General features: G+C 54.6%; 1 pseudogene; it reads right to left on the minus strand.

Annotated features, from left to right (window-relative positions):
• Positions 1 to 26,460, minus strand: part of LOC136620186 (protein polybromo-1-like) — a 62,019-nt pseudogene extending 35,559 nt beyond the window's left edge.
• Positions 26,461 to 26,839: the final 379 nt, after the last annotated feature.

A 26,839-nucleotide genomic window follows, 5' to 3' on the forward strand; every position in this document is an offset into this window, starting at 1 on the left:
ACGAGTTATGTGCCAACTATATTTACTTGAGACATAAATTAAAATTCTACAAAAAAAAGTGGCATTTGCAGGAGGGATTTTTAAATTTCAAATATGACTGGTAAGCGGTTATAGCTTCTAATAAAAAATAAAATAAAATAAATGGGCTCAGGCTGATGGAGGACAAGATGACCGGACTCAGGCTCACGGATTTTGGCCATGTAATGCAAGCAGAGCCACTAGAAAAATCTATAATGCTTGGACTGATCAGCGACAAAAGAAGACGACCTGGCCGCTAAAGAATAAAATTGGCTTGATACCATCAAAGCTGATACTGGCATGAATATCAGACAACTGAAAGAAGCAGTGCAAAACGAAAAACACGGAGGGAGCTCGCCTTTAGGGTAGCGAATGACTAAACGGCTAACAATAATAATAAAAAAATGTATATAATTTAACAAAAGTTCAAAATTGCATACAGAACTACAACAATGGTCATTTTATCCACTTTACGCACCAGTGTGAAAACAGATTTCCTTACCTGCCCACCCTTGGCCTAACCAAGCCATGTGACTTTATAAACACACAATCTCCAACCTTCAGCCACATGTCGTTGTACCGAAGCTGCTCGTAATAGTGGCAACCAGGTTCCCCATTGGGCATATCAACAGGAACATCTTCCTTATCCTAGAAAGAAAAGAAAAATTGATCCATTGATGAGAAAGACTGAAAAAACGATAGCAGTTGTAATGAAACACATTTACACCAACTGAACACCAATGCAGAGGAAATCTAACCTTTTCCAAGCAGATCGTGATATCCTCGTCCTTTGTGTCCTCCATGTTTTCTGAGGCTGCATCTTCATCTACCTTATCTTTATGTGCAAATACCGAGGCCACTCTCACAACGGGCAGAGGAATGTCCCTGGGCCTGAAGCGCACGGAGCTGACCGGCATTGTCCACAACTTAATCTTCTTAAAGGATTTGGTTTTGGCAGAATACCGGGACTCGCACACGTACACATCTTCATCTCTGTTCAGTTAGAAAATGAACACAAATCAACAAACAGGTAATAAAACACTTGGAACCACAGAAACTCACGAGCAGCACCAGCTTAGACTTCGAACATGGATGAGACAATGGGGTAAATTTATAAAAATCAGTGTTTCTAATGCTAATCTTAAACTCTGCTGGCGTACAATATGCACATAGATTAAAAGGTGCACGCCTCTTCACATCTTAGGCGTTACTGACTCCTCCGTGCGCTTTCACAGAAATGTAGGACGGCTGGAGTACATTTCTGGCATAGTTAGTTTTTGGTATAAACTATCCCCTTCCCGCTCCAGGACGTACATTTACGTCCTGGAGCGTCGGGGTATGTATGCAGAGAGGTCGCGGGGGCGACCTCTCTGCATACAGCGCGGGCGTCAGCTGTTTACTACAATTGCCGCGTTAGGCCGTTTGGCCGGTCGCGGCTATTAACCCTTTAAATGCCGCTGTCAGTTCTGACAGCGGCATTTAAAGCCCCTGAACACTGTTCGGGTGTCCCATACGGCCCCCCCCATGGTGAGATCAGGGGAGCCATGCAGGTGTCATGGCTGCCGGGGGCCTTCTGAAAGGGGAATGGCTTGATAGGCTGCCTGTCAGAACGCAGTATGACATAATGCTATAGCATTACGTCATACTGCAGGAGCGATCAAAGTATCGCACATTGTAGTCATTGTTAAAAGTAAAGGGAAAAAAAATACAGTTTTTTTAATTGTAAAAAAAAAAATAAAATAAAAAGTTTAAATCCCCCCCTTTTGCAATATCTATAATTAAAAAGTCTAAATAATAAAATAAAAATACATATTTGATATCGCCACGTCTGTAAAAGTGTGATCTATCAAAGTAGCGCATTATTTACCCCGCATGGTGAACGTCGTCCGAAAAAAAAATAAAGAACGCCAGAAATGCACTTTTTCAGTCACCCTGCTCCCAGAAAAAACACAATAAAAAGCGATCAAAAAGTTGTATGTATTCCGAATTAGTACTAACGGAAGCTACAGAACATTCTGCAAAAAATGAGCCATCGCTGAACTACGTCGACGGAAAAATAAAAAAGTTATTGTGCACACAAGATGACTGCAAAAAAGAATTGAAAAAAATTAAACGTCTTTGAAGAAAAAAAGAATAAAATATTATAGTAAAAAAAAAAATGTATACAGTTTGGCATCGTAGTAATCGTACCGGCCCATAGAATAAAGTTATCATGTCGCTTTTGTTGCAGGTAGTGCGCCGTTGAAACAAGACGCACTGAAAGATGATGGAATGTGTTTTTTTTATTTTTTATTTTACTCCACTTAGAATTTTTTAAAAGTTTTTCAGTACATTATTTGGTACATTAAATAGCACCATTGAAAAATACAACTTGTCCCACAAAAAACAAGCCCTTATACAGCGACGTCGATGGATAAATAAAAGGGGTTATGATTTTTTTAAGGGGGGGAGGAAATAACGAAAATGGGGAAAAAAAGGGCCGCGTCACAAAGGGACTATACATAAATGTGTCGGTCTGGGGTGGCGACGCCCCTCCCAACAAGCCACACCTCCTTTTCAGGTAAGTGCTGCACTGAAAAAGCCACCACATTTTTGTACACGTGTGCCTTGCACCAAATTTTGCAACATTTTTACTCCAACCCCCCCCCCCCCAAAAAAAAAAACAGTGAGAACAACTCTTACCTTCACAAACATGATGACACATTTGCCAAGGATTTTATTTACAGGCACCTTGTTATAATAGTCACTCTTGAACACTTCCTTCTCTAAGAATTTACGAGTGGCGAGATGGAAGGTTTCATTGGGACGATAGAACCAACAGCCATACAGCCACTTCTCACCTGCAAAATAAAAGGTGCCTTTTGTCCTTTTTGTACTTTGGTGACAACGTTTACAAGTATATTCCGTTTTTCTTAGAAGGCTTTGTAACCGTTAGTTTGATATGTAACCCAATTAGGGATGATTGGGCCTGGGTTAACATTTGGTCTGCAACAATGATAACAATTTAGTAAAATATTATCACATTTTTCAAACCCACTTTTTTTTTTTTTAACCACGTGTCCCCTTGTGCATGAAGCAACTTGCGTCAGCGAACACACCAAGGCCTGTGACAGGCGGACATATTCAAGCCACATTTATGGGTCTGTAATCACGAACAAAAATCCCAGCCTGACGGCGGGTCTCTTGATCCGAACTCCGAGCATCACAGGAACTTATGATGCTTGTAGCTCTGGTCAGGCCGGGACACTTGTCCGTCCTACAGGCACATATGTGCGGCCGGCATACGGTCATCTGTCACCAGGCTAAAGTTAACCATACACCAGAAAAAGCATCCGATGGTCGGATCAACGGACAATCTTATGTGTGTACATATGACCATTCCTCCAACCAAGATTCTTTGACATCTTATGTAAAGTGGCATATTAGAGTTAAAGCTTGCCATACACATGACAATAAGTGAGGGCCGAACCCACGCTGGGCTGACCGCTGTCTTGTGTGTATGGCCAGCTTACCTGGGAAGCTGAAGCCACAGATGTTATGGCCTTACATCAATTACTATCAGTGTTTCCTAAAAGAGTCATTTTGATCATCTAGGTTTACTGCAAACGATGCATCCTCTTCATGTTACTTTTTTTCCTCTCTTATACAATATAATACAAAAATATACACAATATTATACAATAAAGGAAAGGCAAAGACTGAAATTCCTACCTGCATTGTCCTCCCAGAGGCGCTCAATGCAGACAATATGTGGCTGGAGGTTGGCCTCCGCGGGCTCCACATACACATAATCCCCAACGTGGTACATGCTGTTCTTAAAGCTGCAGTCTTGGCTGTAGGTTCGGTATTGTCCAGACTGGCCAGAACCTCCTCCAGGATCTTCACTCTTTTCTGCTTCTTAACAAAGGGGTTAAAAAAATAATAATACGAGTTTAAAGGGGGGTTTCCGCACATATATTATTGATGACATCCTCAGGATAGGTCATCAGAGGTTGGTTGGCTGGGGACTGCTGCTTAGGGTGATCTGATTGGGAATCAGCAGTCAGCGCCGCAATACGCAGAGGTCAAGCAGAAGCAGTTGGCTCTGACCTGTCTGGTGGCCAATGCTGGTAATTACAGGCGCAGTTCTTGTTGACTTTTAATTTAAGCTGAGCCTGCAATTATGAGCGCCGGCTGCTACAGAGCGGTTGGAGCCAGATGCTTACGCTCTAACCTCTATGTATGTGGCTCTAACAGTGGGCACCTGATCAGCCAGGGTACTGAGCAGGGAACCCCAGACGACCATTTATTGATGATCTGTTCAGAGGATAGTCCAGCAATATACACTCATTCTCAAAAAGTAATCCCTCCACTAGAAGTCGCTGAAATTGAATGAAACTTTCTCTGTGTGATTGTAATGTTGGTATAAATGTAAGTGATTACAATATCAGAGCGAAAGGATCATTTATTGTGGAGAACTAAACACTTGTAGGGAGGCTCTAGTACCCTGTTGTACCGCCTCTAGCTTGGATACAAGATGTGATATGGACAGGCATGGAGGCTCTAGTACCCTGTTGTACCACCTCTAGCTTGGATACAAGATGTGATACAGAAGGGCATGGAGGTGTAGTACCCTGCTGGGCTGCCTCTAGCGTGGATAAAAGCTGTGATACGGGCCGGCATGGAGGCTCTAGTACTGCCTCTAACTTGGATACAGGATGAGATACGGGCATGGAGGCTCTAGTACGCAGTTGGGCCGCCTCTATCTTCGATGCAAGATGTGATACCGGTGGACATGAAGGCTCTAGTATCCTGTTGGGCTGCCTCTAGCTTGAATGCAAGATGTAATACTGGTGGGCATGGAGGCTCTATTAGCCCGGTAAGCCGCCTCTAGCTTGGATGCATAATGTGACATGGGTGGGCATGGAGGCTGTAGTACCTTGTTGTACCGCCACTAGTTTAGATCCAAGACATGGAACAGGCATGCATGCAGGCTTTTGTACCCTGTTGTACCGCTTCTAGCTTTGATCCAAGATGTTATACGGAAGGGGGTGGGGGAGGGGGGAGCATGGAGGCTCTAGTACTCCGTTGGCCTGTCTCTAGCTTGGATTCAAGATGTGATACAGGTAGGCATGGAGGCTCTAGTACTCTGTTGGGCCGCCTCTAGCTTTGATGCAAGATGTAATATGGGTGGGCATGGAGGTTCTTGTACCCTGTTGTACCGCCTCTAGTTTGGATTCAAGAGGTGATACAGGCGACCATGGAGGAATACAGGTTTCGTATGGTATCCTGCGACATATCAGTCCAAATTTGCGGTAGATTGTGTAAGCTCAAAGGCTGTGGTGGATGGCTTCCCAGATGGGTCCATACATGTTCTATTGGAAATAAATCTGGGGATCTGGCAGCCATGGAAGTATGGCAATGTTGTGGAGGCATTCCTCTGACACCCTTGTGTGTGCGCGGACAAGCTCTCCAGGCACGAACTTAATGTGTTATAAGTATTCCACAACATTAAGATGAAGATATATATTGGAGCAGATTGAAGACGCACCATGTTTATGGTAGAAATTGTGCCACACACTGTCTTTCATGCTTTCTGTCACATTTATGATGTGCTTTAGACACTTTTTTTTACTCTGCTTCAGGTGAAAAAGGGGTCACTTCGTGGTAAGAAGTCATGACCTAAATGCAATATTCTGTGCCAAAATTTGGGCGCAAAATTTGGCATATACTAAACTAATAGGTGGTAAACAGAATAGACAGTGTAAACTTCCAATATCTAATTATTAGACAGTTTTAGCAAATCTGCCCCCTCTTTTTCTCAGGTTTTAGGGCCCTTTATGAGGGGTTACAACCTCAGTCAAAAGTCAAGCGTTCAAAAATGGTAGTTTTCCTACACAGATTATATGGGCGATCCCAATAACTGGCCCTCCAAAGCTTTCACTATACTCCATGTTGGGCAGTGGTCATCACTATGCTCATCACAGGTCATAATTCCACCAATTTTTTTTTACATCAAATTAAATGCAAAACTTCCAGAGACAGAGGACTTGTAGCTCCTTTATAGACATGAAGCTCAAACCTAATGACATGGTGTACAGCCTGGCCACGAGTTCTTGCACACCACTACATGCTGTATTTACCTTTCTTCTCCTCCTCTCTTTTGACCTTGTCTTCTTCTAATTCTTTTGGCAGCTTTTCCTTCTTTTCCTTCTCCACATCATTGTGAAGGTGTTTGGTTGTGTAGCTCAAGGCTGGAGAAAGAAGGATCTCGCCGTTTTTGCAAAGTTCATCTCTTATCTTAATAAAGAACTGTTGAAGCTCTACAGAGTCCTCGTAGATTTCAGAGTCCGTCCTTTGTAGAAGAAAAAAGGGATGAGAAGCACGTTGAAGACTCATCAATGAAGACACTTAAGCTGCCCATACACCTTCAACAACTGTCAGAAGAGCCGTCTCCACCGGTAAGGGTGCAAAACGTCTGACACGTTTCCACATGAAGAAGTGACGTCACTTTTGAATATGTATACACGTGGAATCAGTCTTGCCACATCTTCTCCTCCCCTAGCGGCTCCCCCTGGGTCACCTCAACGCAAGCCGGCCGCATCCTCTTCCTCCTGTTATGGAGTGTCCATTCTCTGTAGTCTCCTTCCTGCAGGGCATTGTACGTTACGTCACTAGTGACGTAGCGTTCACTGCCTAGCACAGAATGCTGAGCTGATGCAGAGACTGCGCATGCGCGCTGTCTCGCCGCGAGTGTTCATACACTATTGTCGCAAAACAGCGTGCATGTGCAGTCTCTGCATTAGCTCGGCGCTCCATGCTGGGCAGTGAATGCTACATCACTAGTGACTGGGTACACTGACCTGCAGGAAGCAGAATGCCGAGAATCTATGTAACATCACAGGAAGAAGAGGGTACAGCCGGCTGGAGGCGAGGTGACCCGGCGGACTGCAGGAGCCAGGAGAAGATCGGGGAGGAGAAGATGCAGTAAGAAGACTGGGGAGGAATAGGTAAATATTGTTGTCTTTTTTTTTCAATCTCTGACATGTGTCACTTTAACATAGCATAACTGTAAAGTTTTTGCATACCCAAGTAATTCTAAGATTGTTTTTTTGCCACATATTGTAAAAATAGACTGACAATTTGTGTATATTTAGCGCCAAAATTGGAAAAATTTTGAAAAAAAAAATTGTAATTTTAATCACATCTTCAACTGCAATATCTCAAATTATGTGCAAACATATTATACAAATTTCCATCCGTTTACTTTATTCTGGAAGCACATTGGAAAAACGTTTACATTTTGTATGTCTAAATGGTTGAAAAACACCCTAACATTAAATATTAACATTTTGAGGAACACTTTGTTTTGTTTTTCCTTTGTTTTCCTGCACCAAGCCAAGCTTGCAAAGGCGCATAGGTGTCAGAATGATAGACACCCCCACAAATTACCCCATTTTAAAAACTACACCCCTTACTGTATTCACTGAGGGGGGTCATGAGCATTTTTACCTCACAGTTTCTTTTCACGAGTTAATGCAATTTAGAGGAGAAAGAAAAAAAAAATCATATTTTTGCTAATATGTCATTTTAAAGGCATTTTTTTTCTATAGTACACATGAAAATGAGGATTTACAGCTCAAAATGGATGTTTGTCCTGTGTTCAGAAACATAGCCGTTGTGGCCCTAGTCATATGTCCGTATGAGCAACGGAGCCCAAACCAAAAGCAGCAGCGGGTGGCTTTCAGAACAGAGATTTAGCTTAAGTGTTTTAGGCCCCATAGCCCACTTTTAGAGCCCTTGAGCCGCCAAAACGATGGAGAACCCCCACAAATGACCTCATTTTAAAAACTAGACCCCTTAACAAATTCATCGTATTTTGACCCCACAGTATTTGAATAAATCTAAGCAAAGCAGAAGCAAAAAATTACGATTTTCATTTTTTGGCAATTGTGTCATTTTAAAAGCTGTTTTTTGTACAGCACATATATGAATGAAGATTTACACCCCAAAATGGATCCCCGTTTGTTCTGTGTTCACGAACATTCCAATTGAAGCCCGAATCTGACCGGACACATGAATAGGTTTGTAATGGAGGGGACACCCTTTGGCTTTGAGGCCACAACTGAGTAAATTCCAGGCCCAATTGCTCACTTGTAGAGCCATCAAGATGCCAAAACTAATGACCACTAATGACCCCATTTTGAAATCAAGCACCCCTTAGCCCATTTATCTAGGTGTGTACTTTAAGCATTCTTACCCCACAGTTTTTTCCCCAAAATTATGAAGCATGTGAAAAATACATATAATTAAATTTTTTTCACTTTCATAGATATTATTTTTTCAACCAGGAAAAACTGGAGAGACTCACCCCAAATTTTATAGCACTAGGTCTTCTATGTTCTGCAATACCCCCATCATATCCCCAATCTGTTTACTGGACACATGATTAGGCCCATAATGGAGGGAGCATCCATTGGATTTCAGGACACAGCTGAATAACATTCAGGCTCAATTGCCCACTTACACAGGAAAAAAAATGGACTCCCTAAAAATAATCCCATCTCCTTTCTGGCATTTCCCAAATCTTAGATAAAAGTAATGATGTAAACAGTGTGGTATGTCCGAGGACAAGGGTAATTACGGAGGCCTGGATGGGCACATGGGGCAATAAAACCGGGTATCCCTCCTCCTCCCATGCTTTTTGGGGGGTATTTCTTGACCTCAGTGGCAGGGATAGGGTGTAGAAAGTGGTGCCCTGTGAGGCTTGGTAAGCTTGCTGAGGTCCGGCGGTCTCACACAGAAGGCGCTCAACAAGCTGCTCCCAGAACTGCAGGAATGGCGAGCGTTCCCGGGGCTTCTTGTAAATTACGTATTACAGGTAGCGGTCTGAATAACGCCGGCTTCACACGGCCGGATGTGGAATCAGCTTATGGCGGCATAATGTACTGCACATAACTGTGTTCTCACACAGGCGGTCATGCGCACTCCACCTTTTTGTTTGTTTGTATTTCCTGTGCTGTTTAATCATGTATAGGGTGCGGCGAATATCTGCGACCATACAGCACAACGGGGTCTATGTTGCAGATATCCGCGGTAAAAGCGAGCATTCTGCGTTCTATTTTTTTTTTGGTTGGTGGATTATGTAATTCCGACCACTAATGTGAGCGCAATTGTTTAATTCAATGCACTTCACTGTTCCACATACTACTGCAAATCAAACTTAAAAAAACTATATAAACTTTTATGCGATCGCCGCTATCCATTGGATAATGGCAATCGCGTAATTGGGGGGTCACATGCCGTAGCACCCACACGATAGCTCCAGGATTTTGGGTACCTCTGGTAGCCGATAGCAGGGAACTGTCGTACGCACAGACCTCAGGCCTTTACTCTACAGGGCCGGCATGCTTTTACGGACATGTAGACTAAAGCCCAGACACGCAGGAGGGGAAAACACGTATGGTCACTAAGGGGTTAACTTCTCTTTGGTTGAATTTCACTGGAGGAAATAATGCAGAGCAATCCGTACATTTAGTGCAGCGACATGAAATGTAATTATTTAGTAAAGCACACGCATTTTTAATTGGGTCCTACAGAAGACGATTGGAGGATCTGCAGCCCGATATCAATAAATGTCACTATGAAGGCTGAATAAGATCTGTAGAAATGGAGGACTCAAAAAAAATAACAAAAAAAAGTGTGATAACATACATTATATCTACCCAAAACATGCTACCACCTGCAGATCGCCCCAAAAAAGTCCTTAGGGTGACTACCCACTAGCCTTTGCGAATTTGCTCCTTTTTTTCCCAGGTGTATAGGGGCTTTCTAATGTTAAAAACGCATCGCCGCAAAAAAAACACCCAAAAAACGCAATTTACCGCGAAATCACGTTTTTGCACAATGCAGTTTAAACAAGTCCCATAGGCCCCTGGAGAAAAAAAAATGCGAATTCCGCAGTGAAAAAGAATTGTATTGGGTAGTCAACCGTATACAGCAAAAATAAAAAATATATAAAAACCTTGTGACTTGAGAAATGGAGATGAAAATACCCCAAAATAAGTTGCATCATTAGGTCCAGCCCATGTCACTAAGGGGTTACTGCTTTAACCATGATACACAGGACAACATTGGCAGTTATAATGACATCACATGACATCACAATGGGCTCAGAATGTTCAAAGCTCTAACCAGAGCCATCTTGCATCACTTGAGTTTGACAACTTGAAGAGGCCAGACAGCAGGTACGCAGCTGGTGGGGTGGGGAGGGGAGGGGCCCTGGGCGCCCCAATGGCAGCTGGCGGGGTGGTGAGGGGCCCTGGGCGCCCCAAAGGCAGCAGGCGGGGTGGTGAGGGGCCCTGGGCCCGCAGCGGATTAGCCGTCCCGTGTGGACGAGAATTCTGAGAAATCTCATCCACATGGCTGGCTAATACCGAGATTAGAGGCCGCGGGCGGTTTTGCCGCGGCCGATCTACTGCGGCAAAACCGCGGCAAATCCGCCCTGTGTGAATCCAGCCTTAAGGTAGATCACAGCCTTTTTATACTATTGGATAACGCCGATCACGTGACCGGGGACCACTCATTCGGGCCTCCGGTCACTGCTTAAAGCTCTTGGCTACCTTTGGTAGTCAGGAGCAAGGGGATTTTAAATTTTCTGGGCCCTACCCGGCTTCTGCGTATGTGTCCGTCATGTTGCCGGCGTGCGCATGCACAGAATTCACGGAAGGTCCACGGATAAAGATCCCATCGGGGGTCTAATCCAGGGGCCTTAGATAAGTAATCTCATCTTACCCTAAAAAATACGATTTTTTTAAACGTTACTTGATCGCTTTTATCATCGGATAACAAAGATCAGGTGACCGGAGGGGGGGAGGAGCTTAAAAAAAATATAAACTTTTATGTGATCGCCACTATCCATTGGATAATGGCAATCGCGTAATTGGAGGGTCACATGCCGTAGCCCCCACACGATAGCTCCAGGATCTTGGGTACCTCTGGTAGCCGATAGCAGGGCAATGTCGTACGCACAGACCTCAGGCCTTTACTCTTCCGGGACCGGCATGCTTTTACGGACATGTAGACTAAAGCCCAGACACGCAGGAGGGGAAAACACGTATGGTCACTAAGCCGTTAACTTCTCTTTGGTTGAATTTCACTGGAGGAAATAATGCAGAGCAATCCGTACATTTAGTGCAGCGACATGAAATGTAATTATTTAGTAAAGCGCACGCATTTTTAATTGGGTCCTACAGAAGACGATTGGAGGATCTGCAGCCCGATATCAATAAATGTCACTATGAAGGCTGAATAAGATCTGTAGAAATGGAGGACTCAAAAAAAATAACAAAAAAAAGTGTGATAACATACATTATATCTACCCAAAACATGCTACCACCTGCAGATGGCCAAACAAAAGCAAGTCCTTAGGGTGACTACCCACTAGCGTTTGTGAATTTGCTCCTTTTTTGCCCCAGGTGTATGGGGCTTTCTAATGTTAAAAACGCATCATGGCAAAATCGCAATTTACTGTGAAATCACGATTTTGCGCAATGCAATTTTGACAAGTCCCATAGGCCCCTGGAGAAAAAAAACACTGCGAATTTCGCAGGTGGTCAACCTTACACAGCAAAAATAAAAAAAATTTAAAAAAAACCTATGACTTGAGAAATAGAGATGAAATTACCCCAAAATAAGTTGCATCATTAGGTCCAGCCCATGTCACTAAGGGGTTAATGCTTTAACCATGATACACAGGACAACATTGGCAGTTATTATGACATCACATGACATCGCAATGGGCTCAGAATGTTCAAAGCTCTAACCAAAGCCATCTTGCATCACTTGAGTTTGACAACTTGAAGAGGCCAGACGGTAGGTACGCAGCTGGCATGGTGGGGAGGGGAGGTGCCCTGGGCGCCCCAATGGCAGTTGGCGGGGTGCTGAGGGGCCCTGGGCACGCCAAAGGCAGCTGGCAGGGTGGTGAGGGGCCCTGGGCGCCCCAAAGGCAGCTGGCGGGGTGGTGAGGGGCCCTGGGCGCCCCAAAGGCAGCTGGCGGGGTGGTGAGGGGCCCTTAGGGGCCCTGGGCGCCCCAATCGCAGCTGGCGGGGTGGTGAGAGGCCCTGGACGCCCCAAAGGCAGCTGGCGGGGTGGTGAGTGGCCCTGGGCACCCCAAAGGCAGCTGGCGGGGTGGTGAGGGGCCCTGAGCGCCCCAAAGGCAGCTGGCGGGGTGGTGAAGGGCCCTGGGCGCCCCAAAGGCAGCTGGCGGGGTGGTGAGGGGCCCTGGGCGCCCCAAAGGCAGCTGGCGGGGTGGTGAGGGGCCGTGGGCGCCCCAAAGGCAGCTGGGGGGTGGTGAGGGGCCCAGGGCGCCCGAAAGGCAGCTGGGGGGTGGTGAGGGGCCCTGGGCGCCCCAAAGTCAGCTGGCGGAGTGGTGAGGGGCCCTGGGCGCCCCAAAGGCAGCTGGCGGGGTGGTGAGGGGCCCTGGGCGCTCCAAAGGCAGCTGGCGGGGTGGTGAGGGGCCCTGGGCGCCCCAAAGGCAGCTGGCGGGGTGGTGAGGGGCCCTGAGGGGCCCTGGGCGCCCCAATGGCAGCTGGCGGTGTGGTGAGGGGCCCTGGGCGCCCCAAAGGCAGCTGGCGGGGTGGTGAGGGGCCCTGGGCGCCCCAAAGGCAGCTGGCGGGGTGGTGAGGGGCCCTGGGCGCCCCAAAGGCAGCTGGGGGGTGGTGAGGGGCCCTGGGCGCCCCAAAGGCAGCAGGCGGAGTGGTGAGGGGCCCTGGGCGCCCCAAAGGCAGCTGGCGGGGTGGTGAGGGGCCCTGGGCGCTCCAAAGGCAGCTGGCGGGGTGTTGAGGGGCCCTGGGCGCCCCAAAGGCAGCTGGCGGGGTGGTGAGGGGCCCTGGGCGCCCCAAGGGCAGCTGGCGGGGCGGTGAGGGGCCCTGGGCGCCCCAAAGGCAGCTGGCGGGGTGGTGAGGGGCCCTGGGCGCCCCAAAGGCAGCTGGCGGGGTGGTGAGGGGCCCTGAGGGGCCCTGGGCGCCCCAATGGCAGCTGGCGGGGTGGTGAGGGGCCCTGGACGCCCCAAAGGCAGCTGGCGGGGTGGTGAGGGGCCCTGGGCGCCCCAAAGGAAGCTGGCGGGGTGGTGAGGGGCCCAGGGCGCCCGAAAGGCAGCTGGGGGGTGGTGAGGGGCCCTGGGCGCCCCAAAGTCAGCTGGCGGAGTGGTGAGGGGCCCTGGGCGCCCCAAAGGCAGCTGGCGGGGTGGTGAGGGGCCCTGGGCGCTCCAAAGGCAGCTGGCGGGGTGGTGAGGGGCCTTGGGCGCCCCAAAGACAGCTGGCGGGGTGGTGAGGGGTCCTGAGGGGCCCTGGGCGCCCCAAAAGCAGCTGGCGGGGCGGTGAGGGGCCCTGGGCGCCCCAAAGGCAGCTGGGGGGTGGTGAGGGGCCCTGGGCGCCCCAAAGGTAGATGGCGGGGTGGTGAGGGGCCCTGGGTGCCCCAAAGGCAGCTGGGGGATGGTGAGGGGCCCTGGGCGCCCCAAAGGCAGCTGGCGGGGTGGTGAGGGGCCCTGGGCGCCCCAAAGGCAGCTGGCGGGGTGGTGAGGGGCCCTGGGCGCCGCAAAGGCAGCTGGCGGGGTGGTGGGGGCCCTGAGGGGCCCTGGGCGCCCCAATGGCAGCTGGCGGGGTGGTGAGGGGCCCTGGGCGCCCCAAAGGCAGCTGGCGGGGTGTTGAGGGCCCCTGGGCGCCCCAAAGGCAGCTGGCGGGGTGGTGAGGGGCCCTGGGCGCCCCAAAGGCAGCTGGCGGGGTGGTGAGGGGCCCTGAGGGGCCCTGGGCGCCCCAATGGCAGCTGGCGGGGTGGTGAGGGGCCCTGGACGCCCCAAAGGCAGCTGGCGGGGTGGTGAGGGGCCCTGGGCGCCCCAAAGGCAGCTGGCGGGGTGGTGAGGGGCCCTGGGCGCCCCAAAGTCAGCTGGCGGGGTGGTGAGGGGCCCTGGGCGCCCCAAAGGCAGCTGGCGTGGTGGTGAGGGGCCCTGAGGGGCCCTGGGCGCCCCAATGGCAGCTGGCGGGGTGGTGAGGGGCCCTGGACGCCCCAAAGGCAGCTGGCGGGGTGGTGAGGGGCCCTGGGCGCCCCAAGGGCAGCTGGCGGGGTGGTGAGGGGCCCTGGGTGCCCCAAAGGCAGCTGGCGGGGTGGTGAGGGGCCCTGGGCGCCCCAAAGGCAGCTGGCGGGGTGGTGAGGGGCCCTGGGCGCCCCAAAGGCAGCTGGCGGGGTGGTGAGGGGCCCTGAGCGCCCCAAAAGCAGCTGGCGGGGCGGTGAGGGGCCCTGGGCGCCCCAAAGGCAGCTGGTGGGTGGTGAGGGGCCCTGGGCGCCCCAAAGGCAGCTGGCGGGGTGGTGAGGGGCCCTGGGCGCCCCAAAGGCAGCTGACGGGGTGGTGAGGGGCCCTGGGCGCCCCAAAGGCAGCTGGCGGGGTGGTGAGGGGCCCTGGGCGCCCCAAAGGCAGCTGGCGGGGTGGTGAGGGGACCTGGGCGCCCCAAGGGCAGCTGGCGGGGTGGTGAGGGGCCCTGGGCGCCCCAAAGGCAACTGGCGGGGTGGTGAGGGGCCCTGAGGGGCCCTGGGCGCCCCAATGACAGCTGGCGGGGTGGTGAGGGGCCCTGGACGCCCCAAAGGCAGCTGGCGGGGTGGTGAGGGGCCCTGGGCGCCCCAAAGGCAGCTGGTGGGGTTGTGAGGGGCCCTGGGCGCCCCAAAGGCAGCTGGCGGGGTGGTGAGGGGCCCTGGGCGCCCCAAAGGCAGCTGGCGGGGTGGTGAGAGGCCTTGGGCGCCCCAAAGGCAGCTGGCGGGGTGGTGAGGGGCCCTGGGCGCCCCAAAGGCAGCTGGCGGGGTGGTGAGGGGCCCTGGGCGCCCCAAGGGCAGCTGGCGGGGTGGTGAGGGGCCCTGGGCGCCCCAAAGGCAGCTGGCGGGGTGGTGAGGGGCCCTGGGCGCCCCAAAGGCAGCTGGCGGGGTGGTGAGGGGCCCTGAGGGGCCCTGGGCGCCACAATGGCAGCTGGCGGGGTGGTGAGGGGCCCTGGACGCCCCAAAGGCAGCTGGCGGGGTGGTGAGGGGCCCTGGGCGCCCCAAAGGAAGCTGGCGGGGTGGTGAGGGGCCCTGGGCGCCCCAAAGGCAGCTGGCGGGGTGGTGAGGGGCCCTGGGCACCCCAAAGGAAGCTGGCGGGGTGGTGAGGGACCCTGGACGCCCCAAAGGCAGCTGGCGGGGTGGTGAGGGGCCCTGGGCGCCCCAAAGGCAGCTGGCGGGGTGGTGAGGGGCCTTGGGCGCCCCAAAGGCAGCTGGCGGGGTGGTGAGGGGTCCTGAGGGGCCCTGGGCGCCCCAAAAGCAGCTGGCGGGGCGGTGAGGGGCCCTGGGCGCCCCAAAGGCAGCTGGGGGGTGGTGAGGGGCCCTGGGCGCCCCAAAGGCAGATGGCGGGGTGGTGAGGGGCCCTGGGTGCCCCAAAGGCAGCTGGGGGATGGTGAGGGGCCCTGGGCGCCCCAAAGGCAGCTGGCGGGGTGGTGAGGGGCCCTGGGCGCCCCAAAGGCAGCTGGCGGGGTGGTGAGGGGCCCTGGGCGCCGCAAAGGCAGCTGGCGGGGTGGTGGGGGCCCTGAGGGGCCCTGGGCGCCCCAATGGCAGCTGGCGGGGTGGTGAGGGGCCCTGGACGCCCCAAAGGCAGCTGGCGGGGTGTTGAGGGCCCCTGGGCGCCCCAAAGGCAGCTGGCGGGGTGGTGAGGGGCCCTGGGCGCCCCAAAGGCAGCTGGCGGGGTGGTGAGGGGCCCTGAGGGGCCCTGGGCGCCCCAAAGGCAGCTGGCGGGGTGGTGAGGGGCCCTGGACGCCCCAAAGGCAGCTGGCGGGGTGGTGAGGGGCCCTGGGCGCCCCAAAGGCAGCTGGCGGGGTGGTGAGGGGCCCTGGGCGCCCCAAAGGCAGCTGGCGGGGTGGTGAGGGGCCCTGGGCGCCCCAAAGGCAGCTGGCGTGGTGGTGAGGGGCCCTGAGGGGCCCTGGGCGCCCCAATGGCAGCTGGCGGGGTGGTGAGGGGCCCTGGACGCCCCAAAGGCAGCTGGCGGGGTGGTGAGGGGCCCTGGGCGCCCCAAGGGCAGCTGGCGGGGTGGTGAGGGGCCCTGGGCGCCCCAAAGGCAGCTGGCGGGGTGGTGAGGGGCCCTGGGCGCCCCAAAGGCAGCTGGCGGGGTGGTGAGGGGCCCTGGGCGCCCCAAAGGCAGCTGGCGGGGTGGTGAGGGGCCCTGAGCGCCCCAAAAGCAGCTGGCGGGGCGGTGAGGGGCCCTGGGCGCCCCAAAGGCAGCTGGTGGGTGGTGAGGGGCCCTGGGCGCCCCAAAGGCAGCTGGCGGGGTGGTGAGGGGCCCTGGGCGCCCCAAAGGCAGCTGACGGGGTGGTGAGGGGCCCTGGGCGCCCCAAAGGCAGCTGGCGGGGTGGTGAGGGGCCCTGGGCGCCCCAAAGGCAGCTGGCGGGGTGGTGAGGGGACCTGGGCGCCCCAAGGGCAGCTGGCGGGGTGGTGAGGGGCCCTGGGCGCCCCAAAGGCAACTGGCGGGGTGGTGAGGGGCCCTGAGGGGCCCTGGGCGCCCCAATGACAGCTGGCGGGGTGGTGAGGGGCCCTGGACGCCCCAAAGGCAGCTGGCGGGGTGGTGAGGGGCCCTGGGCGCCCCAAAGGCAGCTGGTGGGGTGGTGAGGGGCCCTGGGCGCCCCAAAGGCAGCTGGCGGGGTGGTGAGGGGCCCTGGGCGCCCCAAAGGCAGCTGGCGGGGTGGTGAGGGGCCCTGAGGGGCCCTGGGCGCCCCAATGGCAGCTGGCGGGGTGGTGAGGGGCCCTGGACGCCCCAAAGGCAGCTGGCGGGGTGGTGAGGGGCCCTGGGCGCCCCAAGGGCAGCTGGCGGGGTGGTGAAGGGCCCTGGGCGCCCCAAAGGCAGCTGGCGGGGTGGTGAGGGGCCCTGGGCGCCCCAAAGGCAGCTGGCGGGGTGGTGAGGGGCCCTGGGCGCCCCAAAGGCAGCTGTCGGGGTGGTGAGGGGCCCTGAGGGGCCCTGGGCGCCCCAAAAGCAGCTGGCGGGGCGGTGAGGGGCCCTGGGCGCCCCCAAAGGCAGCTGGGGGGTGGTGAGGGGCCCTGGGCGCCCCAAAGGCAGCTGGCGGGGTTGTGAGGGGCCCTGGGCGCCCCAAAGGCAGCTGGCGGGGTGGTGAGGGGCCCTGGGCGCCCCAAAGGCAGCTGGCGGGGTGGTGAGGGGCCTTGGGCGCCCCAAAGGCAGCTGGCGGGGTGGTGAGGGGCCCTGGGCGCCCCAAAGGCAGCTGGCGGGGTGGTGAGGGGCCCTGGGCGCCCCAAGGGCAGCTGGCGGGGTGGTGAGGGGCCCTGGGCGCCCCAAAGGCAACTGGCGGGGTGGTGAGGGGCCCTGGGCGCCCCAAAGGCAGCTGGCGGGGGGGTGAGGGGCCCTGGGCGCCCCAAAGGCAGCTGGCGGGGTGGTGAGGGGCCCTGGGCGCCCCAAAGGCAGCTGGCGGGGTGGTGAGGGGCCCTGAGGGGCCCTGGGCGCCCCAATGGCAGCTGGCGGGGTGGTGAGGGGCCCTGGACGCCCCAAAGGCAGCTGGCGGGGTGGTGAGGGGCCCTGGGCGCCCCAAAGGCAGCTGGCGGGGTGGTGAGGGGCCCTGGGCGCCCCAAAGGCAGCTGGCGGGTGGTGAGGGACCCTGGGCGCCCCAAAGGCAGCTGGCGGGGTGATGAGGGGCCCTAAGGGGCCCTGGGCGCCCCAAAGGCAGCTGGCAGGGTGGTGAGGGGCCCTGGGCGCCCCAAAGGAAGCTGGCGGGGTGGTGAGGGGCCCTGGGCGCCCCAAAGGCAGCTGGCGGGGTGGTGAGAGGCCCTTGGCGCCCCAAAGGCAGCTGGCGGGGTGGTGAGGGGCCCTGGGCGCCCCAAAGGCAGCTGGCGGGGTGGTGAGGGGCCCTGGGCGCCCCAAAGGCAGCTGTCGGGGTGGTGAGGGGCCCTGAGGGGCCCTGGGCGCCCCAATGGCAGCTGGCGGGGTGGTGAGCGGCCTTGGACGCCCCAAAGGCAGCTGGCGGGGTGGTGAGGGGCCCTGGGCGCCCCAAAGGCAGCTGGCGGGGTGGTGAGGGGCCCTGGGCGCCCCAAAGGCACTTGGGGGGTGGTGAGGGGCCCTGGGCGCCCCAAAGGCAACTGCCGGGGTGGTGAGGGGCCCTGGGCGCCCCAAAGGCAGCTGGCGGGGTGGTGAGGGGCCCTGGGCGCCCCAAAGGCAGCTGGCGGGGTGGTAAGGGGCCCTGGGCGCCCCAAAGGCAGCTGGCGGGGCGGTGAGGTGCCCTGGGTGCCCCAAAGGCAGCTGGGGGGTAGTGAGGGGCCCTGGGCGCCCCAAAGGCAGCTGGGGGGTGGTGAGGGGCCCTGGGCGCCCCAAAGGCAGCTGGCGGGGTTGTGAGGGGCCCTGGGCACCCCAAAAGCAGCTGGCGGGGCGGTGAGGGGCCCTGGGCGCCCCAAAGGCAGCTGGGGGGTGGTGAGGGGCCCTGGGCGCCCCAAAGGCAGCTGGCGGGGTTGTGAGGGGCCCTGGGCGCCCCAAAGGCAGCTGGCGGGGTGGTGAGGGGCCCTGGGCGCCCCAAAGGCAGCTGGCGGGGTGGTGAGGGGCCCTTGGCGCACCAAAGGCAGCTGGCGGGGTGGTGAGGGGCCCTGGGCGCCCCAAGGGCAGCTGGCGGGGTGGTGAGGGGCCCTGGGCGCCCCAAAGGCAACTGGCGGGGTGGTGAGGGGCCCTGGGCGCCCCAAAGGCAGCTGGCGGGGTGGTGAGGGGCCCTGGGCGCCCCAAAGGCAGCTGGCGGGGTGGTGAGGGGCCCTGGGCGCCCCAAAGGCAGCTGGCGGGGTGGTGAGGGGCCCTGAGGGGCCCTGGGCGCCCCAATGGCAGCTGGCGGGGTGGTGAGGGGCCCTGGACGCCCCAAGGGCAGCTGGCGGGGTGGTGAGGGGCCCTGGGTGCCCCAAAGGCAGCTGGCGGGGTGGTGAGGGGCCCTGGGCGCCCCAAAGGCAGCTGGCAGGGTGGTGAGGGGCCCTGGGCGCCCCAAAGGCAGCTGGCGGGGTGGTGAGGGGCCCTGGGCGCCCCAAAGGCAGCTGGCGGGGTGGTGAGGGGCCCTGGGCGCCCCAAAGGCAGCTGGCGGGGTGGTGAGGGGCCCTGGGCGCCCCAAAGGCAGCTGGGGGGGTGGTGAGGGGCCCTGGGCGCCCCGAAGGCAGCTGGGGGGGTGGTGAGGGGCCCTGGGCGCCCCGAAGGCAGCTGGCGGGGTGGTGAGGGGCCTTGGGCGCCCCAAAGGCAGCTGGCCGGGTGGTGAGGGGCCCTGGGCGCCCCAAAGGCAGCTGGCCGGGTGGTGAGGGGCCCTGGGCGCCCCAAACGCAGCTGGCGGGGTGGTGAGGGGCCCTGGGCGCCCCAAAGGCAGCTGGCGGGGTGGTGAGGGGCCCTGGGCGCCCCAAAGGCAGCTGGCGGGGTGGTGAGGGGCCCTGGGCGCCCCAAAGGCAGCTGGCGGGGTGGTGAGGGGCCCTGGGCGCCCCAATGGCAGCTGGCGGGGTGGTGAGGGGCCCTGGGCGCCCCAATGGCAGCTGACGGGGTGGTGAGGGGCCCTGGGCGCCCCATTGGTAGCTGGCGGGGTGGTGAGGGGCCCTGGGCGCCCCAATGGCAGCTGGCGGGGTGGGGAGGGGTTTCTATAATACTTTAGATTGTAGGCTCTTAGAAGCAGGATATATATCTGTTTATAGTAGCAGCTTTCCTGCACCTATAATTACATATATATACACATACATACAGCAATAAGCAGCAGGACAGATTGGATCCAGGGTGATAACCGATCGCCACATCTGGGGTCAGGAAGGAATTTTTTTGCCCTCCTGAGGTAGAACTCTCCGGGGGGTTTTTTCGCCTTCCTCTGGATCTTTGGGTCCGGCGGCTCTCATCTCAGGACAATGGTGGACTGCTCAGAAGGACCGCAGCAAGTTCTGTGGTCTCCACCGGGCCGACCTGAGAGTCACTGTGATCCTTGCATCATTTAAAAGGGCCAGTAATATTTCATTACAATGTTGCTTATTTCTATTCTAATAAAAAATTCTATAAAATCGACATGGTGGTGTTTGTCTTTTGTCTAGATTTCTCCTTACACAGCGGTCATGATGAGAGTGATCGCTGCCGCCCCTTATTCTAGAAGTATATAATAATGTGAATCCTCTCCCAGTGACACGGCGGCAGCTGCTGCGGGACAGGAGCTATAGGGGGCTCCATATGGAGAGCTGAGAACATACAGCTCTACCTATAGTGATGTCATAAAGGCTTCTCCTGTCCCTCAGTTACAAGTGTTTGGGGGTTCAGTCTATGATGGGGGCGCTAATATTGTCCGTGTCCTCATGTCTACACAACAGACTAACTGAAAAAGACTGAAGACTGGACAAGAATGTCCAACTGAGTACAGAAGACACAACAGGGAGTCTTCCACACAGGGTGCAACAAGTAGCCATGGTGGCTCCTGATCCATACAAACCCCACACCTGAAGGGCATACATGTACGTCCTATTGGGTAAAGGGGATAAGTACCTCACAGTCGTCCCGTGCAAAAGTATCCTTAAAGGAAGTGTCCAGAATCAGAATATAATGCGAATGAAAATTTTGGGGGCTCAGGGACCCACTGGGGTTAAATTGTAACCAATCCAACCACAGCCTTTGCCATAAGCTTAAAAACCCTCAGTTGGGTCCCCCTTAAAAAGTAAAATGTATACATCATGGGCGTTTCCTGGCGTATAAGCCAAACACGTCTAATCATGGAAAAACATAAGATGATGGACAGAGATAGACTCTGGAGGGTCTCTGTAGACCTGTATGCAGGCCAGAAGACCACAAGTATCAGTTCCATATATCAAAACTGTCTAGCAATATGCAAATAAGGGAAATGGAACAATACCTCTGCAGCGCCACCTATTGGATGGGCAGCATTCCTGCAAATCAATGCCCTACTCTTCATAAAGGTCTGTAGAGAAATGATTGGGAATTGTAAACCAAGTCAGAATCCATACACAGACAGCTGTTTCAGGGATTTTGCCCCTCATCAGTGTGCAGTAGGATGCTTGACTAGTAAGAGGCCTATGATGTGGGTCGTTAGGGGTAATATCACTCCTTAAGGAGACACCTAGAAGGTGAAGGTATTAGTGTTTTTTGAAGCCACCGGAAGCTAGGGGTTTGACAGGAGGAACGCCCCTCTCGCACCCCCAGCTCCCGATAGGGTCAAGGCACAAAGGTCCTAGCAGCGTGTAGATTGATTTTAGGTGTCCCTGTAGGTTAAGGATGAAGCGTACTTCTCCACTATTATGAGCTGTAAATGCTGCCATTTTACAGCTGTAACATGGCAGCATTTTCAGCAAGTAATATAAGCCTAAGAAGACAAACAATCCTCACCCTAAAGCAGCGGGGGTTGGCTAAAATCAATGCACACGCTGTAGTCCTACCCACAGCCCCGTCCCCCTCACTGTGACCCAGTGCTCCTACAGCCTTCCCCAGAGCCTTCCCGTTGCCTTTCCTCTGTGGAACCCACCACGGCCTCCGCTCCCTCACTGTCTGCCGCCGTCGTAGTCTGCTCCGACATCCTGGCAATGCAGGGAGGCCGTACGCAGGCTCTCTGCGTGTGCTCTCGCCACTGTTGTGTCCCTGCTCCCGGGCGCAGACGTTAGTGACAAGGGAGGGAGCGGCCGGCTGCTCCCAACGGCAAGCTGACATACAACTGACATGGGGTGCTGTGCCCCGCCGGTGTTCAGTCCGGGGCTAGTTTAAAGTGACGGGGTGGGGGGTGGGGGCGGCGCATGCTGCTGTGAAATCCCTGCTGCATACCCCGCTCTCCGTTTCCCTTGCACATGGGGCAGCGTGGCTGCAGCAGAGTCTGCTGTCAGAATTTAAAAGGTAAAGTGTCGTTGGCTGCTGTTTGCATTTTTAAGATAAACTTTAGTGGGCTGCCAGGAACTGGCGCTTAACGAGCTGTGCAGCCAATAAGGTACAGGGCGCGTCACCCCCTGTCAATCTTGACTCCACCAGGACTTCCAGGTGGCGTCAAGATACACTAATACAGAAGGTGAGTGAGGAGACTTATAAGGTCCTCGGTGCGTCTCTGGGTAATATGAAAATAAGGAAGCATGGAGAATTGTTTTTCTGCGACTGGCCTAAGGTAGATCGCTAACGTTTCATACCAGTGGACAATGGGGATCACGTGACCAGGGCCCACTGTCACTGCTCAAAGCTCTTGACTACCTTTGGCAGCTAGGAGCGAGGAGAGGCGGGACGGGGGCGGGGCTAATTCACGGAACTTATCCCCGCCCCCGTTTCGCCTTCTCTCATTGCAAATAGTGCAGAGGGACGGAGAGGAGGCAGAGAGGGGGCGGGAGCTCAGAGCACTGCTCTCGGCTCTTCCAGCCTCCTCCCCCTGCAGAGAGAGACGCCGTATATCGGCTGAGTGTGAAAACCAGGCCGATATATGGTTGTCTGAATGCACCATTAAACAGATAATGAAAAGGCATTTGGACAACCGGCTTTTGTAAGGCTACTACCTTAAAATATGTATTCGCCTAAGGAAGAAATATGCTCCTAAGTAAGAACTGTGGTAACATTACCGATTCATTCTGCGCGCTCTCTCCAGAACCTCGAACATGTGCTCCTGGAAAAGGTCAAGTCTTCGGTAACGATTATTTTCCACATTCTTTCGAATAATCTCAAAAGTCAATGGAGGTCTCTTTGGAAACTTGGGGTCAACTGCAGGAATTTCAGCCAGAGAATCGCTATAACATCTTCCTTCGTCATCTTGATGGCTCATCATGGACACAAACAGGTTGTGTATTAACTCCTGAATGAGCAAAGTTACATTAGGGACATGAGAATCCTCATCTCCTTCGATATCTCTGCGGGTCTCCAGTAACACCTTATGAAGGACCAAGGCATCCTTATAAATGAGGGATTCGGGTTCATTGTAAGTGCAGGCGTTATTAAACATGATGACAAAGTCCTCACACATGGCATCGATATCCTGGTACTTGTTGGCCATTATGTGACTCCTAATCTTTTCCATGTCGATGGGTTTCTTGATGGTCACATAGTAGTCTGGGAGCTCAGAGCGGGAGGGAAGACGCAGGAAGATGGCGCTGAGACGTCTGCCACGTTTATCTGTGTAATTCTTTACTGCTTCATACACTTCATTCAGTTTCTGTTGCATGGGGCTCAAATACTTGGTTTTCTTTGGAGATATTCCACTTTTTCTACCTAATTAAGAGAAACATTTTTACATTTTGCATGATGGCAAGAACTGTTTTTGGCTTCTTTTTGAGAATACATAAATCACTTGTGCGATTACCTGATCTTACAGACAGCACAGGGCCAGAATAATAAGAATGAGGATTAACCTCTCGAGGTCCAAGTACAGTAAATATACAGCGCTTTGTCCTGGGATTGTTAGCACAAAACTGAAACATTCAGATACAACGGAGTGAGAGAATAATGTAATATTACTGAGTTTCACAGTTAAAGGTGTAAGGCTGTGCTCATTCGAGCGTATTATGGTGTACGCACGTGTGATATGCGGCAATTCGCAGGCAATGAAATACATTACCTTAAGTTGGCTCGCTCTCATCTGCGGGTAAGAATTGCGTAACGTGAGCACAACAAAGAATGCAGCAAGTTCTATTTTGTCACTTATTACACACGAGAGAGCCCATTGTTCTCTATGGGCGCATAAATCAACGCCACCGATACGCAATTACATTGCGTATGAGTGATATATACAGATATGCACCACTGCAAAGCAACAGAGCAGAAAATTTAAACAAGAAAGGAAACAAGTCAGATTGCGCATGACAGCGTGCGTGAGATACACAGTCATGTGCAATACAGTAACGCTGGCATACGCGGCGGCAGGCCAGCTCCACAGCGCTAAAACGCTGCGTGACTCAAGCAATATTTTATGTATACGGCCATATGAGCCTGGCCTTAAAAAGACACCGGGGTGAAGGGAAGAACATGTAGTGACAGTTTCTTTTTACTATGGTTCTACAGACTGACATTCTTATCTCATAGACAATCCCTCTATAGGTCAGAAGAACCTGCCACCTCTGGCAGGATCGGCCAACAGTCTATGTGTATGGAGGCAGTTCAACATTTCACAGAAGATACTGTTGGGGGGTGGAGAATAATTGGGCATGTTGGGTTCTAACAAACGTAGGTTGAATTCACATGTGGCACAAATCCACAATGCATTCAGTACAAGGCAAGTGAGTGAAATATTTACAAATCTCATCCACTGGTTGCGGACACTTACGCTCCAAGAAATTAGCAGGCGGTGGATTTTCACACCTTCAATGTACTAGGTGTAAAACCTGCAGTAAATCAGTACAGCAAAATGCACAAGAGAAATATTCTACTTTGTCTAGACATACACTTAAAAAAGGGAGAACTAGGAGAAAGCTACAGCAGTCAGAGCTGTGGAGCAGCTCAACGTACAGAGCAGAGAGCACTTTAGAGAGAAGGCCCCACCTCACAGCACTTCGTGGAGCAGTGATCCGGCCATTAAAACTGCATTGTAACTGATAGAAGTGCTCACAGGTATCATTACACCCCGCTTTACTGCCCCGACATAACACGGTCAGCAGTTTTACATCAGCAAAGTTACTGACAGAAGCCATTTAATACTTTGAGCCATCAACAGCTACATGATGTGTACGGCTGGCATACGTTATATCCATTACTTAAAATGTTTGTAGGTAACAAACGTGGCCACCAAGAGGGGTTTGTCACCTTGTGTGACCCAGGAGCTCACGCCCCTGTTCTCCTCTCTATACTGTGTCAGCCGGAAGTGGCTCTTTCAATGGCTCTTGGGGTTCATTCATATGATGTATTTTCTGCAAGCATTATTACGGACCCAATACAGACACTATACAACACCATTGCAATGGTGTATTCAGGCGTAAAAAAAAAACAAAAAAAATACATTGCAGCATGTCCTATCTTGGTCCGCATTCACACACCAAAATAGCCCATGAATGTCTATGGGAGAGGTGGAAACAAAAACAAACATGTGTTTCGGGGTTTTTTTTTTTTTTGTTTTTTTTTTACACGTTGCTAGGAGACAGCGTGAAAAAAAAAGTTTTAAAAAAGCGACATAGATTAGGCCTTGTGGGGGTTTTTTGCGCAGTCAATACAAACCAAAAAAAATACACAGAAAATGGTGTGTTTTTCATGGAACAAAATGGCATACACATGCGAATGAGCTCCGCAAGCTCACAAGTCAAAACTATAACATATCAATAGAAAATGTACCAAATTAACCATGTTCGGGGGCGTGGCCAGCGACCGACATGGAGAGTCGCATGTGAGGAGAGCTCCCCAGGGGGAATACTAAAATCCGCACAAAATCCTGGCCTTACCAGAAACCGAACATTTAAAAGAACTCCAACGGGCTCCTAACCCCTAATTAACAAGCTGGACCGCGGTTGAGAGCGATTACGACCTCCTGACATCCATAATAGGACCGTGGACCGGAGCGGGAGGGGGACGGCGCCAACGCCCTGCCACCTTCCCGCGCTTTGCTTACTGCCTAGCTCACTGACTTATCTTGCCGACTGGCCGTCCTGGGACTTTCGCGATCAGTGCCCTCCCAACAACCACCCGGCGAAGGACCACTCCGGGACTCGTGGCTGGCTCTGCCACTTTACTCTCACTGGGCCCCTTCCCTACTGTCTCTGGGCCGCGGCGGCCCACGTCTGACCGGAGCTCGGGTGGGGGCGACCCCCCCCCTACTGAAGCCGCTGAACCGCTCCTGAAGGGAGAAAACACCCCGCTTCCTCCACCCTTAAAGCTGAACTGCCGCCGCAGGACCCGGGTGGAAGCCGCGGTCCATTTGCCGGCTCCGGCCGCCCTGTCGCCGCTTACCTGCGACCTCCGGCCATTCGCATCGGTCCGGACCTGATCCTGCGGGCTGAAGATCGCTGCCCACTCCCCGACGAGAGGCACCCGATCCCTGCTGAACCCGCCGCGGGACTGACTGTCCTCCCTGGCTCTTCTCGGAGCCGCCGCCGCCGCCGAACACCTGGCTCCCCAGAAGGGAGACAGGGAACACCTCTGTGGCGGGCCGCCGCCGAACACCTGCCTCCCAGGAAGGGAGATAGAGAACAACTCCGCGGCTGCCCGCCGCGCCGCCGCCGCCGAACACCTGGCTCCCCGGAAGGGAGACAGGAAATACCTCTGCAGCTCCCCGCTGCTTCGGGGCCGCCGCGCCGCCGCTGAACATCTGACTCCTCGGAGGGGAGACACAGATCACCTCTGCGACCGTGCCGCTGCTGCAGGGTTCGACGGAGGTCGCAGCCTCCCTGCCCCTCCGTCCTGCAACCTCCTGCCGCCACCTGGCCGTGACGCCCAGCGCCCCACAGCACACTGACCGCACTCCAGCTACTCACCTTCGGATCGCCCAACCACCACCGGACTGCGGCACCCGACATCTCTGGAGGCGCTGCGTCCTCCTTAAACCCGACCCCCACAACCACAAACCTTAGCCAAATATCCGATAACAAGGCCAGTTTATCTCCTGGGACAGCCGAGGGGCTGACCACCCCAACGTATATCTATAAAAGGACTGAGCTGGACTAACAAATAAGGGGCCCTACAGTAGGTACTGACCTACCCCCGACCTTAAATTGATTCAGCAAGGGCGGTCTGCTGTGCCCTACGGCCGACGGACCACCGCGTTTAACTGGCGCGGCCTCTCGTCCCCTCTACCGTGATCAGTTCAAGGCCAAAGATAATCCGGTGCAACCATAGTCCGGACTGCCGGACCCCCGCTTCTTAACAGTTATTGTAACAATACCAATATACGGACCT

Source organism: Eleutherodactylus coqui, chromosome 3, assembly GCF_035609145.1.
Source record: "Eleutherodactylus coqui strain aEleCoq1 chromosome 3, aEleCoq1.hap1, whole genome shotgun sequence".
NCBI lineage: Eukaryota > Metazoa > Chordata > Amphibia > Anura > Eleutherodactylidae > Eleutherodactylus > Eleutherodactylus coqui.